This window comes from Gossypium arboreum, chromosome 3 (genome assembly GCF_025698485.1).
Source record: "Gossypium arboreum isolate Shixiya-1 chromosome 3, ASM2569848v2, whole genome shotgun sequence".
Lineage (NCBI taxonomy): Eukaryota > Viridiplantae > Streptophyta > Magnoliopsida > Malvales > Malvaceae > Gossypium > Gossypium arboreum.
In genome coordinates this window covers 4,868,421-4,883,797 of record NC_069072.1, presented here as the reverse complement: position 1 = coordinate 4,883,797, position 15,377 = coordinate 4,868,421, and the positions used below count along the sequence as shown (strand labels likewise).

The following is a 15,377-nucleotide window of genomic DNA, read 5'->3' as shown; positions in this document are numbered from 1 at the left end:
TGTCAGAAATAGGATAAATAATTCTAGCATCTAGGAGTTTAATTACCTCAGCTTTAACAACTTCCTTCATGTTAGGGTTCAGTCGTCTTTGGGCTTGCACGTATGGTTTATATTCATTTTCCATTAAAATTTTGTGGGTGCAAAAAGAAGGGCTGATCCTTTTAATGTCAGAAATTTTCCAAGCTATGGCCCTTTTATGCTCTCTTAATACTTGGAGTAATTCCTCTTTCTCCTTGGGTTGCAAGTTGGATGCAATAATTACAGGTAATGTAGAATTATTTCCACGGAATGCATATTCCAAGTGATTTGGGATTGTTTAAGTTCCAATTTGGGAGGTTCGTCAATAGTGTGTTTTTGCTTAAGTTCATCTTTTACCTTAATTCCCTCATATTTTTCTACTTTCGGGGAGGTTTCATTGGAGTCATCCACCCCCTCTCCTTGGGCGAGACACAGTTTCAGTGTCATTGTGTATGATTTCCTGAAAAGAATCTTGAGTAGCATGATCAATAGAGTCGATAAAATAACATGAGTCATCCTGTTCTCTAGAAAATCTCATGGCATCATAAATTTTAAAAATAATCTCTTCGTCACCTACTCTAAGTACCAATTTACCATCACCCACATCAATTACAGCCCTAACAGTGGCTAAAAATGACCGACCTAAGATTAAAGGCACCTCAACATCTTCATCCATGTCAAGCACAACAAAATCAACAAGGAATATAAATTTGTCTACTTTTACAAGTACGTTCTCTATAATTCCCTAGGATATTTAACAGATCTATCAGCTAATTGAATACTCATCCTAGTGGGTTTAGGTCCCCAAGACCAAGTTGTTTAAACATTTTATATGACATTAAATTAATGCTGGCGCTTAAATCAGCTAGTGCTTTATCAACATTCAAACTACCAATTAAGCAGGGAATAGTAAAACTTCCTAGATCTTTCAGTTTGGTTGGCAGTTTAGTTTAGAGTATGGCTGAGTAGCCCTTATTAAGTTCCACTGTAGATAAGTCTTCAAACTTCCTTTTGTTTGTTAGAAGCTCCTTTAAAAATTTTGCATATGTAGACATTTGCGATATAGCTTCAACAAAAGGTAAGTTAATATGCAGTTATTTAAAAAGTTCAAGAAATTCATCGAATTGTGCATCCATGTGGTCTTTCTTCAACTTTGCTGGGTATGAGATTGGTGGTTTATATTCTTTTGGCATTAGATTGTCATTGTTTTCGGGTTCGACCTCCTTTCTGCCAGCTTCTTGTGGTGGATTCTTTTTAGATTCAACTAACACTTTCCAACTCCTTAGTGTAAATGATTTCACGTGCTCTTTTGGGTTGGGTTCAGTGTTACTAGGTAGACTTCTTGGTGGTATTTTAGAAATTAGTCTGACGAGCTGTCCTATCTGAGTTTCGAGCCTTTGAATCGACTCTTGTTGATTTTTAAGTGCTGTCTCGATATTCTGGAAACGAGTTTCTGACACCGAGATGAATTTTGTTAGCATCTCCTCAAGGTTCGGCTTCTTTTTCTACTGGTAAGGTGGTTGTTGAAAACCCGGAGGATGTTGTGGCCTTTAATTTCCTTGACCGTTTCACGAGAATTGGGATGGTTCCTCCAACCTGCATTATAAGTGTTGATGCTAGGGTTATTGTTACCTATTTATTGGACTTGTTCCTTCTCGATGCTAGGGTTGAAGGGTTGATATTCTGTGCATGCTCCTCCTCCATTTGAATCGCACCTCATCATTTTATGTACTTGAGTAGAACCACACAAACCATTAATCTTTTTATTTAAGAGTTCTACTTGGTTAGATAGCATAGTAACCGCATCGAGGTTGAAAACACCAGCTGCTTTTGTCGGCTTTGTCCTCATAACTTGCCACTGATAGTTATTCAGTGACATCTCCTCAATAAATTCGTAAGCCACCTCAGGTGTTTTGTTATTCAAAGTTTCATCGGCAGCTGCGTCGATGAGTTGCCTCGTTAAGGGGTTCACGTTGTAAAACGTTTGAACCTGTAGCCAAAGTGGTAATCTATGGTGAGGGCATCTTCTCAAAAGATCCTTGTATCTCTCCCATGCATCATAGAGTGTTTCTAAATCCATGTGCACAAAGGAAGAAATGTCATTCCTCAATTTAGCCGTTTTAGCCGGCAGAAAATATTTAAGTAAAAACTTTTCGGTCATTTGTTCCTAAGTAGTGATTGACTCTTGTGGTAATGAGTGCAACCACTGTTTAGCTTTGTTCCTCAATGAAAAGGGAAACAACAGAAGGTGAATGACATCATCAGAAATGCCATTGATCTTAAAAGTATCACAAAACTCTAGAAAATTTGCCAAATGATTGTTTGGATCATCATCCTGCAAACCATCAAACTGAACAAACTGTTGTCTCATTTGAATTGTGTTAGGTTTTAGTTCAAAATTATTTGTAGCAATAGCAGGTCTAACTATATTTGACTCAGTTCCTGTTAAATTAGGTTTAGCATAATCATATATAGTGCGTGGAGCAGGATTCTGATTTACTGGATCAGCAGCAATCGCAAGAGGTAGCAGATTTTCTTGATTTTCAGCCATCTCTTCGGTTGTGGTAGAAGTATCGTCCTCTTGCTCTTTCTCTATGTATCGTAAGCTTAGCCTTATTTCTCTTTAGTTTCTGCGAACTGTGCGATAGATCTCACTATCAAACAATAATGGTCCCGACGGGTTTCTTCTAGCCATACACTATAAAAACCTGTCAGGAATGAATAAAAGAAAAATTAGAAAATAAAATAAAAATAAAAATTGCAAATAAAAGTAAAATGGCTAAAGTAATAAAAATTGAGTGTTCCTAATAACCTAGTCCCCGGCAACGGCGCTAAAAACTTGATATGTGATATTCGCGACAGGTTTTAAAAATTTTATAATTAAGCGTTCTGGAAACTAACTATTATCACGATGAAGGCAAGTGTATCTATCGAATAGTAGTATAGCTTTAGCAATACCAGATTGTCGAACCCAAAGGAAGCAATAGTACTAGTAATTACTTCCTTTTTATTATCTAGCCTAAAAATTAAGGGATTTGTTTATCTAAACTACTTAACTAAACTAAGGGTGCACAGAGAGAAAATTGGAAAAAAGCTTTTGAGAAAACTCGATTGATTAAGACAATACCCAAGGAAAAATCTACTTAGACTTCACTTGTTATTTGACTCTGAACCTGACGATTTATTCATTTGACTTGATCCGTATAAATCCCTAAGTTATATTATTATCTCTCTCGAGACTAATAACGTCTAACCCTAGGTTGATTAATTGAAATCTCTTTCTAATTAACGTCTTAGTGTTGTATTAACTCGATCTATGAATCCCCTTATTAGGTTTCACTCTAATCCGGCAAAATCTTATCACCCTATCTCTAGGCGTGCCATCAACTCCGCTTAATTATGACAAATTTACTCTTAGACATGGTCTCTTCCTCTTCTGAATAAGAGCATTAACTTGAATCAATATCCTGGAATATTAAAACAAGAATTAAAAACACATAATTAAGAACAAGTCAAATATTTATCATACAATTCAGATAATAATAACAAGATCCGTCTTAGGTTTCATTCTCCTTAGGTATTTAGGGGGTTTAGTTCATAATTATAAAAGAAAACATCTTAGAAGAATAATGAATACAAAACATAAAGAAAACCCAAAACCCCTGAACAGAAATTGAAGGGAGATCTTCAGTCTTGATGATGAATTCGACTTCTGAGATGAACCAATCGGCTTCCCTTGAGTAATTTCTTGCCTCCTACTTCGCGTCCCCCTTCTAAGTGCCTCATCATGTGTTTAAATAGGCTTTAGAATGCCTAAGAGCCCTCAAAATTGGCCTTTTCCGAATAGCGCTATACTTGGGCTCGGCAGGGACACACCCGTATGTGATTACTCTAGCCCGTGGTCAAGGCTGTTGAATAGGTACGGACGTGTAGTCTACCCATGTAAGTCGTGCTTTGATCCTGCCAAATAGATACGGCCATGTGACACGCTCGTGTGAGGAAGTCCAGGCCGTGTTGATTTCCTATGTTGGTCCATTTTCTCCATTTTCGGCCCGTTTCTCGCTCTTTTTACTCTCCTATGCTCACCTAAGTATAAAACATGAAATTAAAGGATTAGGAGCATCGAATTCACCAAATCTAAGGAGAAACCATCCATAAATGTGCTAAGCATGGGATAAAAATATGTATAAATTACAGTTTATCAGTACTGGTCTAAACATCCAATGTTGAGATCGATGTCAAAACCACACATAGACAATCTCCTATTGACAAACACTCAGGGACCCTCCGTACACGGGTCTTCAACTCTATATGGTTGACTTAACAGAGTTACATCTTTAGTGAGCTTCGTATCGACTGACTTAGCAACCAAGTGAATTAGTTCAATGTTCACCTTCTCTGGCGGGCAATATAGTGCGGCCATTGTCTCGACATTGTCATTGTCTAAAAGTTCCATTTCAGTAAATTTTATAGGATTTGATGAAACTTGAAATTTGTATAATAGTTTCGACATCCTCCTTTTACAATGTCGACAAATTTTTGCACTAATCTTTTCTTTCATATATCCAACAGACACATTCCTATCAAACCTCATTCATATTTTCTGGCGAGTTTCAAAAATACAACCAACGGTTGTTTCTAAAATAACACCATTGAAATTAATACCTGCAAAAAAATTGGTCCTCTATTTTTTTTATAAAACTGCTTAATATTTCTAATGTTCTAAAAACCCTTAAAAAAATACAAATTCTTTTCTTTCAACTAAAAAAACTTCTCTAACTCTAAACAAACCTTAACTCTTTTTTTTGCATGTGGCTGGAGGGATATTTTTTGCTTTTAACTTCTGTGTGGGGGTTAGGGGACCAAATCCAACCCTCTTTAATACTTAAAAAATTATATATAAAATACTTATATTTTTTTAAACAAAAAAGGTGAAAACTGGATGTAAAGTCGAACTCGTGACTGACCAGTCACGTCAATGGTAGGTGGCACCATTAAAAATAAATAAATTTTGACCTATATTTGTACTTTTCAAAGGTGTATTTGTTACATGATACATACTGGTGATGCCGATTGGTCAGGCAACACCATTTTTTTTGTTTAATTTGCGTAGTTTCATAAATAATGCCTATGTTATCCCATTTCAGTAATTTTTTAAATATTATTTACATGAAAAACCTGAGATACTCCCTTCAACAATAATAAATAACTTAACAATATAGCTATATTATAAAACTTAAAGTTAAATAACCTAAGACAAAATTCATGATAAATTTGATTCACGAGTGACAAAAAAAAATGTTGAATGTACAAATAAAACCCCAATGGATAATTTTTTCCCATGCCCTAATTTAATAATCTATATATTTTCATCACGAGGGAGTGAATCAGCCAATAATTATTACCCATTGCTTGACCTAAGTTGAGCAAAAGTACTACTTGGGTGAAAGTTATTACATGACTATTTTGGTGATAAAATTTTCCTACTCATTTTACAGTCAGTGGCAATTTTTAGTGGGAGAGAGACCAAGGCTGTGTTGAAAAGGGGTGGAAGAGAAATAACTTTTAGGAAAAAAATGAACTCACTTTATATTAACCTTTGTTTTTTTTTTCACTCTCTCTTTTTATGCTTTATCACATACAATTATTTATATAGGAATTGTAAGTGATTAATGGTTTCAACACCTTTATGTATTCTAGTTAAGTACATGCATGACTACTAAATACATCTACTCTAAATATATTCATTAAATACAAGTGCATGTAAGTACTGAGCGAGTACATTTTAGAATGTTACAAATGATAATATCAAAAACTTCCCCTTAATTTGAACTTTTCTTGGTTACGCCAAGTTTTTCACGCATTCTTTGAAAACCTTCAACCTTGAGAGGTTCTATAAAAATATCCGTTACCTGATCATGAGTCTTCACAAACTTAAGCTCCACTTCCTTCTTAGCGATATGCTCCTTGATAAAATGATATCTTGTGTCTATATGTTTGTTTCGATCATAAAACACAAGATTTTTCGCGAGTACTTGTTCAGACTTGTTACCAATGCAAATTTTGGTTGCTCCTTGGTGAAGTTCTTTCAACAGTCCTCTAAGCCAGATAGCATGACAAGTACAAGAAATTGTTACCACATATTCAGCCTCATAAGTTGAAAAGGACACTATATGGATTATAACAAGCACCCTGTGCATGGTACAACCTCATTAACAAGTATTTTTGAGATAATGGATTTGTTCGGTAATTCAACTGGTTGTATATTGTATATTCAATAACTATGCATACAAACTATTACAAATAATTCAAGGTAAAATAAATATTATAAAATTTTGATAAGTCCAAAATAAAAATTATGTTGAAATTTTGGCTTAAATTGGATGCGTGACAAATAGAAAGGACTAGAAATGTTAATATACATCCCATATAACCAAGGGACCAAGGCCTTACGTATCCCCTAGTTGTGTCCTTGACGATAAAAAAATCATATAAAATAGTATAATACGAAAAAAAAGATAAAAATGTTATGTAATATTATTTATATACTACAATATTCTCAATATGTACCTTAAAAACACCTTCTAAATATTATATTTTAAAAATATTATGCCATTAAAATAAATGTAATGTCGGTTGGACTACAGTGCGGTTGGACCACGTACTAAATATGTTTGCACTATAGACTATTGTTTTATCATATATGGAGGATGAGCTACTTGTCGAGCTAAAGAAAATATATAAATAGCTGATGATATTGTGAATAAGGATTTATATGACAGTCGAGGATTAATTCTTTTTTCTTTGTTCATTTACAATGTGGATTTGGTAAGAAAATTATGAAGTTTCTTTCCAAAGTTGTTCAGCCTTTTATAAAATGCATGCATTGTGTTCTATCAGTTGGTCCAATGCCTTCGCACATCGGCTTCATCATGGACGGAAACAGAAGATACGCAACGAAAAATAAGCTGAAACAAGTGGCCGGCCATGAAGCTGGTTACTTTGCTCTATTGTCTATAGTTACATATTGCTATGAACTGGGGATCAAATACGTGACGGCCTACGCTTTCAGCATCATGGATCTAATGACCGAAAAGTTTGAGCTCTTGTGTAGAAAAGACAGCTTCTTTAACGATTACGGCATCAGAGTTCATGTCTCCGGGAACTTGCAGTTATTACCTCAACATTCGAGGGATACGACTGTTAACAATTCTGGTCTTTTGCTTACAATTTGCATGGCCTATACTTCTACTGATGAAATTATTCATGCGGTTGAAAAATGTTGTCAAGAAAAATGGGTCGAAAATGATGGTGGGATTATTAGTTTGGCAGATATTGAGAAAAGGATGTATGTATATGAAGATTGCACCTGATCCTGATATTATTATACGAACTTCAGGTGAAAGCCGACTAAGTAATTTCCTTCTATGGCAGACTGCTGGAAGCTACTTGTATTCGACGTCAGCGTTGTGGCCGGAAATTGGAATCTGGCATTTAGTTTGGGCGGTGTTTAATTTTCAGAGGTACCAACTACTTCAGAAAAAGAAGAATAAACATTTAAAGTAGTCCACTGTTGATAAAACATGTGGTGCCTTTTTGCATGTAGGAATTATGAAATGTTAGCTATATGTTTTTGTGTGTGTTGGTACCCCATGTTTTGTTTTAATTTCTTTCTATTTTTAGATTTTATCGTTTCTTGTACTGGGCTTGGTTATGCTATGTGTTTGCTTCTAGTTGTACACTTTTTTAAATAAAATGCCTAAAATCGTATCACTCCATAATAGGAGTAATAGACGCACACATATATTTTATTTTTATATAATTTTAATTTTTTTATAAAAGTTTGAAAATATAAAACTACTATAATTATAATATTAATAGAAAATGATATATTAGTTTTTTCTTAAGTGAGTTTATACTCAATTAACCCGTAACATCTATTCAATCAAGAGTTTTATAATAAGTATATATTACTGATGATGTTGTGAATTATAGAAGAGGAAAAAAATAAAAGTTTAAGTTTTATAGTAAGTAATGGAGGAGTTTGGGGAGGCATCAATGTAAGTGATTATTTTAGACGAAATAGTGAAAGGGGGGGTATTGATTCTATTTTAGGATTCAACTTGGAAGGAAAAATTTCTCACTCACGCGTAGGGAATGACAGCACATCATTTGAACAACTTCAAACAGCTATGGATCATGATCTGGAGAACGAAGTGGCTATAGAAGAGGAGGGGAAAAAGAGAGCTAGGGGAGACAGTGAAGAATGCAATACTTTGGGGGGAAGAAATAGAAGAGCGTTAGAAGAGACCCATTTATTATCGGCGGCTGCCAAAAGGCAAGCCGACCGGTCGCAATGAAAATCTTAAGCTGGAATGTCTGTGGTTTGGGGAATCCACGGACAGTTCAAAGACTTCGGCATTTGCTGAGTTGCATTATCCCCAAGTGGTCTTCTTTATGGAAACAAAAATTAACAAAAATCAGATGGAAAAAGTCAGACGAAGGTGCAGTTTTCTTTATGGTATTGATGTTGATTCGATAGGTTCTAAGGGTGGTCTAAGTTTAGCATGGCGAGGGGATGTTGATATAACGCTCCAAAGTTTCTCCAACTGTCACATAGATGTGCTTATTGAGGACTTAGGAGGTAGGAAGATGTGGAGATTTACAGGCTTTTATGGTTCTACCTACACACATGACCGGGATGAATCATGGAATCTGCTACGAAGATTACGTAATGATGGAGGGTATCCATGGCTGGTTTGCGGGGATTTTAATGAAATTTTATATGGGTTTGAAAAGAGAGGAGGCTTACCTCGAGCAGAGCGAAGGATGGAAGCTTTTCGAAATGTGTTAGAGGACTGTGGTCTGGTGGATGTGGGCTATTCAGGCAATTGGTTTACCTGGGAAAGAGGAAACTTGCCAGAAACGAACATTCGTGATAGGTTGGATAGGGGAGTCGCCACTGAAGAATGGATTTCTTTATTCCCAGATTCTTTAATTAAGCATCTTCCTCACTCTTTTTCAGATCATTGTCCACTTCTTATTAATACAGAAAATGGAGCTCGAAATTTGAAGGATAAAAATTTTAAGTTTGAAGCCTGATGGGTTTTGGAGGAAACTTTTTTTGAGAAAGTTCAGTGTATTTGGGAAACTTCTACAGGAGATCTTTTAAGCAAACTGGAAAATTGGAAGAAAGGTTTAGAGAGTTGGGCAAGTCAGATCCGACGGAGAAAAAAATGAAAACAGAGGAGTTGAATTTAAAGTTGGCAACTCTATTGGAATCTGAAAGAAGTGATGAGAATATAGCAGATATTATTGATACTAAGATCCATTTAAATTTTGAGATTGAAAAGGATGAATGCTATTGGGAACAGAGAGCCCGTTTAAATTGGTTAAAGCTTGGAGACAGAAATACAGCGTTTTTTCATAAGCAAGCAACACAAAGAAGGAAGCGTAATTTTATCCATACAATGCAATTCGACGATGGTAGGGAGACAGAGGAGATTAAAGAGATGGAAGGAATTGCCAGATCTTACTTTACGAAGTTATTTTCAGAAGGACAACAGGATAACTACGATACAATTTTGGCAGGAATTAACTGGTGCATTTTAGAGGAAGATAATTATAAATTAAAAGCAATTTACACCAAGGAGGAGATACGAGAAGCTCTATCAGAAATGGGTCCTACAAAAGCTCCAGGAGAGGATGGTTTTCCAGCCTTATTTTATCAAAAATGTTGGCCGATTATTGGGGAGGATGTCTCTTCTTTCTGCCTTCAAAAATTAAATGAAGGTATGGATCTGCATTCGATTAATAAAACGAATATTGTGCTAATCCCAAAAATTCTGAATCCTTCCAATATTACACAATTTCAACCAATTAGTCTATGTAATGTGCTTTACAAACTGATAGCCAAGGTCATTGCTAATCGGCTTCGGGTAGTGATTCATAAATTTATTGATCAGGCATAAAATGCATTTGTTCCAGGGAGGCTGATTTTTGATAATGTGTTACTAGCATATGAAATTCTGCACACTTTAAAACACAAGAAGAAAGGGAAGAAAAGGCTGATGGTAGTAAAGTTAAACATGAGCAAGGCCTATTAGGGTTGAATGGAATTTTGTGGAGGGGGTAGTGAAGAAAATGGGATTTGACCCAGGATGGGTTGATTTGTTAATGAAAAGTATGTCTACAGTATCATATTCTGTCGTTTTAAATGGAAATATAGGAGAAACTTTTCTTCCATCTAGAGGTCTTAGACAAGGAGACCCTTTAAGTCCGTTTTTGTTTTTATTCTGTAGGGAAGGGCTCTCTAGTCTAATGAGACTTGCGAAAGCGAACAATATTCTTCACGGAGTTAAAGTTAGTCGAAGTGGTCCAACCATTTCACATCTACTCTTTGCAGATGACTGTATCTTATTTGCAGAAGCTACTGAAAGGGGAGCACATTCTCTAAGACATATTTTGAAGGGGTATGAGATGAGTTCAGGTCAATGTGTCAATTATGATAAATCTACTGTATTTTTCAGTACCAATACACTTGAAGGGGAAAGGGTTACAGTTTCTCGGATACTTGGTGTACGAAGATCAACTGATCCAGAACGATATTTAGGACTTCCTAATATGGTAGGTAGAAAAAAGAGATCATCTTTTCAAAATTTGAAGGATAGATTGAAACAAAGAATTGACAACTTGAGTATAAGATATCTATCCCAGGGAGGAAAAGAAGTTTTTATAAAAGCTATACTCCAGTCTATCCCAACTTATGCAATGTCTTGCTTTCTACTACCGAAGGCTCTATGTACCGATTTGGAGAGTATAATAGCCAAATTTTGGTGGCAAAAGGGTCGAAATTGGAAATGTATTCATTGGTGCGCTTGGAAAGACCTATGTTTATTAAAAGAAGACGGTGGCTTGGGTTTCAGAGATCTTGCAAAGTTTAATGTTGCGTTATTAGCAAAACAGGGGTGGCGTCTTGTTAATTACCCAAATTCATTATTATCTCGCGTTTTGAAGGCAAAGTATTATCCAAATTCGAATTTCTACCAAGCTCGGTTAGGAAATTTACCTTCACTCACCTGGAAGAGTGTTTGGTCCGCGAGAGGGTTGCTGGAAACAGGTTTGTGTTGGAGGGTTGGGAGAGGTGATCAAATATCTGTTTGGGATGATTTGTGGATATCAGGAAACGAAGAAGATAGAGTTTCAAACCATGACAACAATCAAGATATTAAGTTAGTTTCGGATTTAATAGAAGCCAATAGCAGAAGCTGGAAAACAGAGGTAGTCAGAAATACCTTTCGAATGCATATAGCGGAAAAAATATTGCAGATTCCACTAGCTGAGGTAGAACACGAGGATTTTCAAGTATGGAGAGGGGAGCTGTCAGGGGAGTTCTCCATTAGGAGTGCCTATAAACTATTACATGAGACTAGCACGGATCCTATTACTTTTAATTTACATGTCGAAATTAAAAACTTTTATAGGAAACTATGGAAATTACACATCCCATCCAAAATCCAAATTACAGTATGGAGACTCTCATGGAACCTCATTCCGTCCCTTGTCAATCTCAGAAGCAAGAGGGTTGTGATGGAAGCTCAATGCCTCAGGTGTCGCCAAGAAGAGGAAGACAGTTTCCACATTTTTCAAAAGTGTCCTACATCAGTTGAGGTCTGGGAACAGTTAAGCTTAACATGGGTATTAAGTCACAATAATCTGAGTACATGGGAGTGGCTTACCTGGATCTTCGGTCAAGGGACTATTGAACAGATCCGACTTATCTGTTGTGGACTTTGGTTAATATGGTACAGCAGAAACCGACTATTATATGAAAGAAGAAACATGTCAGGACATGAAATAGCAAGACGAACTCGAAACTATATTGCAGAGCTGGATGCACTAAAGGAGAGAAAACTTACTCTTAACTCTACTGGAAATACCCAACAGGTATGTAGAAGCGGAAGGGTCACAATCCATTTTGACGCAGCGTTTGACCGACAATCGTCCAGATCGGCTACGGGTTTGCTTGTACGAAATGCAGAGGGGGAGATCCTTGCATCACAAGCAGTCATACACTCCGAGATAGCAACTCCGTTCATGGCAGAAGCATATGTAGGTTTACAAGCAGTTAAACTAGGGATTTTTATGGGATTAAATAAAATAGAAATAGTGGGAGACTCGAAAACCGTCATCAAAAAATGCCAAAATACTGGTATTGATAAATCGGTCATCGGAGCCATTATAAGGGATATACAAAGTAGAAAAGACAGATTCCAAGAGATCGAGTTTCGTTTTGTTCGTAAACCAGGAAATGTTAATGCTCATGTTATTGCAAAAGAGGCACGGAAGAGAGGAGTGAATTTTTACCTGCTAGGAGAAATCCCAGAATCGGTTCGTCAAGTGCTGGAGAACTTGTGGTCAGAACCTCTGGACTGAGTGAAAGGTGAAATGAACGGTTGGGAAACAAAAAGTAGCAGATAAGAATTCATTTCAATTTTGAAAACCTGCTACCATTAATGGCTGGTTGATTGATGTGAAAAGACAAAAGATATTGGTATCCAACTGTTAGATTTGGCTGGTATAGGATAAGACTTAATTCTATTTTAATTTAGTTGCATTTGGACGAAATGGGTTAGGTATGTTAAATCTTTCTAGGCCCAATTTCTTAGTAGATCTTGGTTTTGCTTTCATTCTTTGTATTTATTTTTCTGAACCTTAGCTCAAATTCTGTTTCATGCATTTTATTTTATTAATAAAACCAGTCAGATCATTCATTCAAAAGTTTTATAATAAGTATATATTACTAATAATGTTGTGAAATTATTAAGACATCCTTACCTTAAAAGGTAATTAATATTATTATAAGGACATTTTCATCTTTTTATACTTTTATATAATCTTTTGAATAACACAATTGAAAAACATATTTTGAGAATCGAACATAAAACCAACAAATTCTTATAAAACAAACCCTTGCCACGTCGTTGATAATCATTTGTCAATATATTTTTACAAATATTTTTTTTAATATAAATATTTTAGTTCACCACATCTTGGGTGTGATAAAATCTAGCATTAGTTATGCATATTGGCTAGTCAAATGGTACTATAGTTGCAAATGTAAGATCTATATGCCTTAGTTGGTGGTTTGAACCCTCGCAAGTGTTGGAAATTTTAGATTGTAAATTTAATTATTGATGAGCACTTATTTAACTTTAGAAAGTGATGATTTATTATTCAATGGATACATTTCCATGGGGCATATTTCTTCTAAAAAGTGTGTCCAACATGGAGGGTTGTGACTTCTCAAAATGGTATCCGTTTAGTGCATATAAATAAAGAGTCTATCGTACTCACAAAAATCATTACAATCAATCCTATTTTCAGAAATTAGAGTAAGAAATAAGGAATTTCTCGATTTTAATATTCAAAGGAAATTCAAAAGCTTCGTTGTATCCTAGAAGGACCTTTATCTTAACTCTCTAGCAACTTTGTGTGGGGGCAAATAATTCTTTTTGAAAAGCGTCACCCGTACCTTGAAGTTTACTGTTTAATTCAATATCGTCTTCAGATCTATCTTCTCCACTTAATATATCCAACAATTGAATAGAACTATTTTGGAGATTGTGGCGGAGGCTACCACCACATTCAAGGCGATGAACCAAGAGTTTGTGAAACTTGACTGATGTGGCGTATGTTCCTTCTTACTGTCTTAAATGTGGCGTATGTTCTAGATCCAAACCTACAACTTGTGGAGGATCCCGCCCCCAATGCAAACCCCAAGAAAATTGCGAAAGTGGTCAAACTCGAGAAGAAGCGTGAAGAAGACAATTTCACATGTTAAGGACACATCCTTAACACCTTGTCTGATAGATTGTATGATCTCTACATGTCGATGCAATCCCCAGTGGAAATATGGAAAGCTTTTGAAGAGAAATACAACTCCGAGTGATAAGATACTGATAAATTTTTAATGATGAAGTATTTCGAATTTAAAATGCTCGATAGTATCCCAATCATGGATCAAGTCCATGAATTAAAAGTCATTGTAAGCAAGCTTCGTGACTTGAAATTTGTTATTTCATAATTGTTACACGTCGGGGCTATCATTTTGAAATTTCCCTCGTCTTGGATTAATTATCGAAAGAAACTACTGCATATGGTAGAGGACTTCATCGTGGCGAAAATACTTAGGCATTTGCGTATTGAAGACGAAACTTGGAAGCGTGATGTAGTGTGAACCATATGAGCGAGTCCAAGAACTCTCAAAATGGTAAGCGAAAGGCTACATCTGGGACCAAAGACGTGCAAAACAAGAAGAAAAAATCTCGCAATTGTTATAATTGCAATAAGAAAGGACATTATATTAAGGATTGTAAACTTTTCAAAAAGAAGCAAGATGTCACAACTTCTAAAGCCAATATGGTGGAGGACATGGACTTAGTGACCATGGTTACAGAAGAGATCGAGAGTTTGGAGATTGGTATGATTACTGAACTCAACATAACCATGACCGATAAGTTATATATTTGGCAGCTCGACTTTGGAGCTATTGTCCATGTGTGTAGTGATCAAGAATAATTCAAAAGTTATGAATTAGTGGCAAATCGTGAAGTGCTTATGAGAAACTATTAATTGGTTAAGATGCTTGGTTAAGGAACGATAGAACTTAACTTCACATCTGGGAAGAAATTGACTTTGACCAATATGTTGCATGTTCTCGGTGTGAGAAAGAATTTAGTGTCAGCGAGGATTTGTGTAACAAGTCATTCAAGATTATCTTGGAATCCGATAAGTTTATCTTGCGTAAGTGTGATATATATGTAGAAAAAGGATATTGTAACGAGAATATATTCAAGTTGAGCATTGATATGAATAAAATCAATTCTTTTGCTTATATTGTTGGGTCTTATACTGTGTGGCATGCGCATTTAGCACATTTTAATTTTAAAACTTGACAATATATGCAAAAGAATGGTTATATCAATCTAAGTAATGATGAGTTTATGGATAAATGTAAAATTTGTATTCAATCAAAAATTACCAAGAAGTCATTTCCTAGTAAGTGTAAAAGGAATTCACAATCTACTAAGTGTGAAAGGAATTCACAAGGGTTAGATTTAATCTATTCGGATGCTTGTGAATTAAATGGAACTCTAACAAGAGGTGGAAAACGATATTTTATCACTTTTATAGATGACTTCTCTAGATTTACTTATATGTATATCATGAAAAGTAAAGACGAGGCTTTTGATATGTTTAAACATTTTAAAAATGAGGTTGAGAATTTGTTTAGTAAGAAAATTAAAGTGCTTCGTAGTGATAGAGGTGGTGAATATTTTTGAAATGAATTAAATGTA

General features: G+C 35.5%; 1 long non-coding RNA gene, 1 other non-coding gene and 1 pseudogene across 4 annotated transcripts; 2 read left to right on the top strand and 1 right to left on the bottom strand.

The window, feature by feature from the left end:
* The first annotated feature begins 2,024 nt into the window (after window positions 1–2,024).
* On the top strand, window positions 2,025–2,131 carry LOC128290938 (small nucleolar RNA R71). Its single transcript, XR_008280717.1, has one exon. It is a non-coding gene; the product is annotated as a small nucleolar RNA R71 (small nucleolar RNA).
* Window positions 2,132–6,857: 4,726 nt separating this feature from the next.
* Window positions 6,858–7,584, top strand: LOC108475048 (dehydrodolichyl diphosphate synthase CPT3-like; annotated as a pseudogene).
* A 1,796-nt stretch (window positions 7,585–9,380) lies between these two features.
* Window positions 9,381–12,524, bottom strand: LOC128290234 (uncharacterized). 3 transcript variants are annotated; one of them, XR_008279897.1, is made up of 5 exons: window positions 11,937–12,069; window positions 11,757–11,838; window positions 11,313–11,674; window positions 11,097–11,173; window positions 9,381–9,818 (listed from the first exon to the last, which is right to left on the bottom strand). It is a non-coding gene; the product is annotated as an uncharacterized LOC128290234 (long non-coding RNA). The 3 variants fall into 3 exon arrangements; XR_008279895.1 differs by adding an exon at window positions 12,385–12,524 and having other exon boundaries at window positions 9,523–11,173; window positions 11,937–12,150; XR_008279896.1 differs by adding an exon at window positions 12,385–12,513 and having other exon boundaries at window positions 9,523–11,173; window positions 11,313–11,690; window positions 11,937–12,106.
* Between the last annotated feature and the right edge of the window lie 2,853 nt (window positions 12,525–15,377).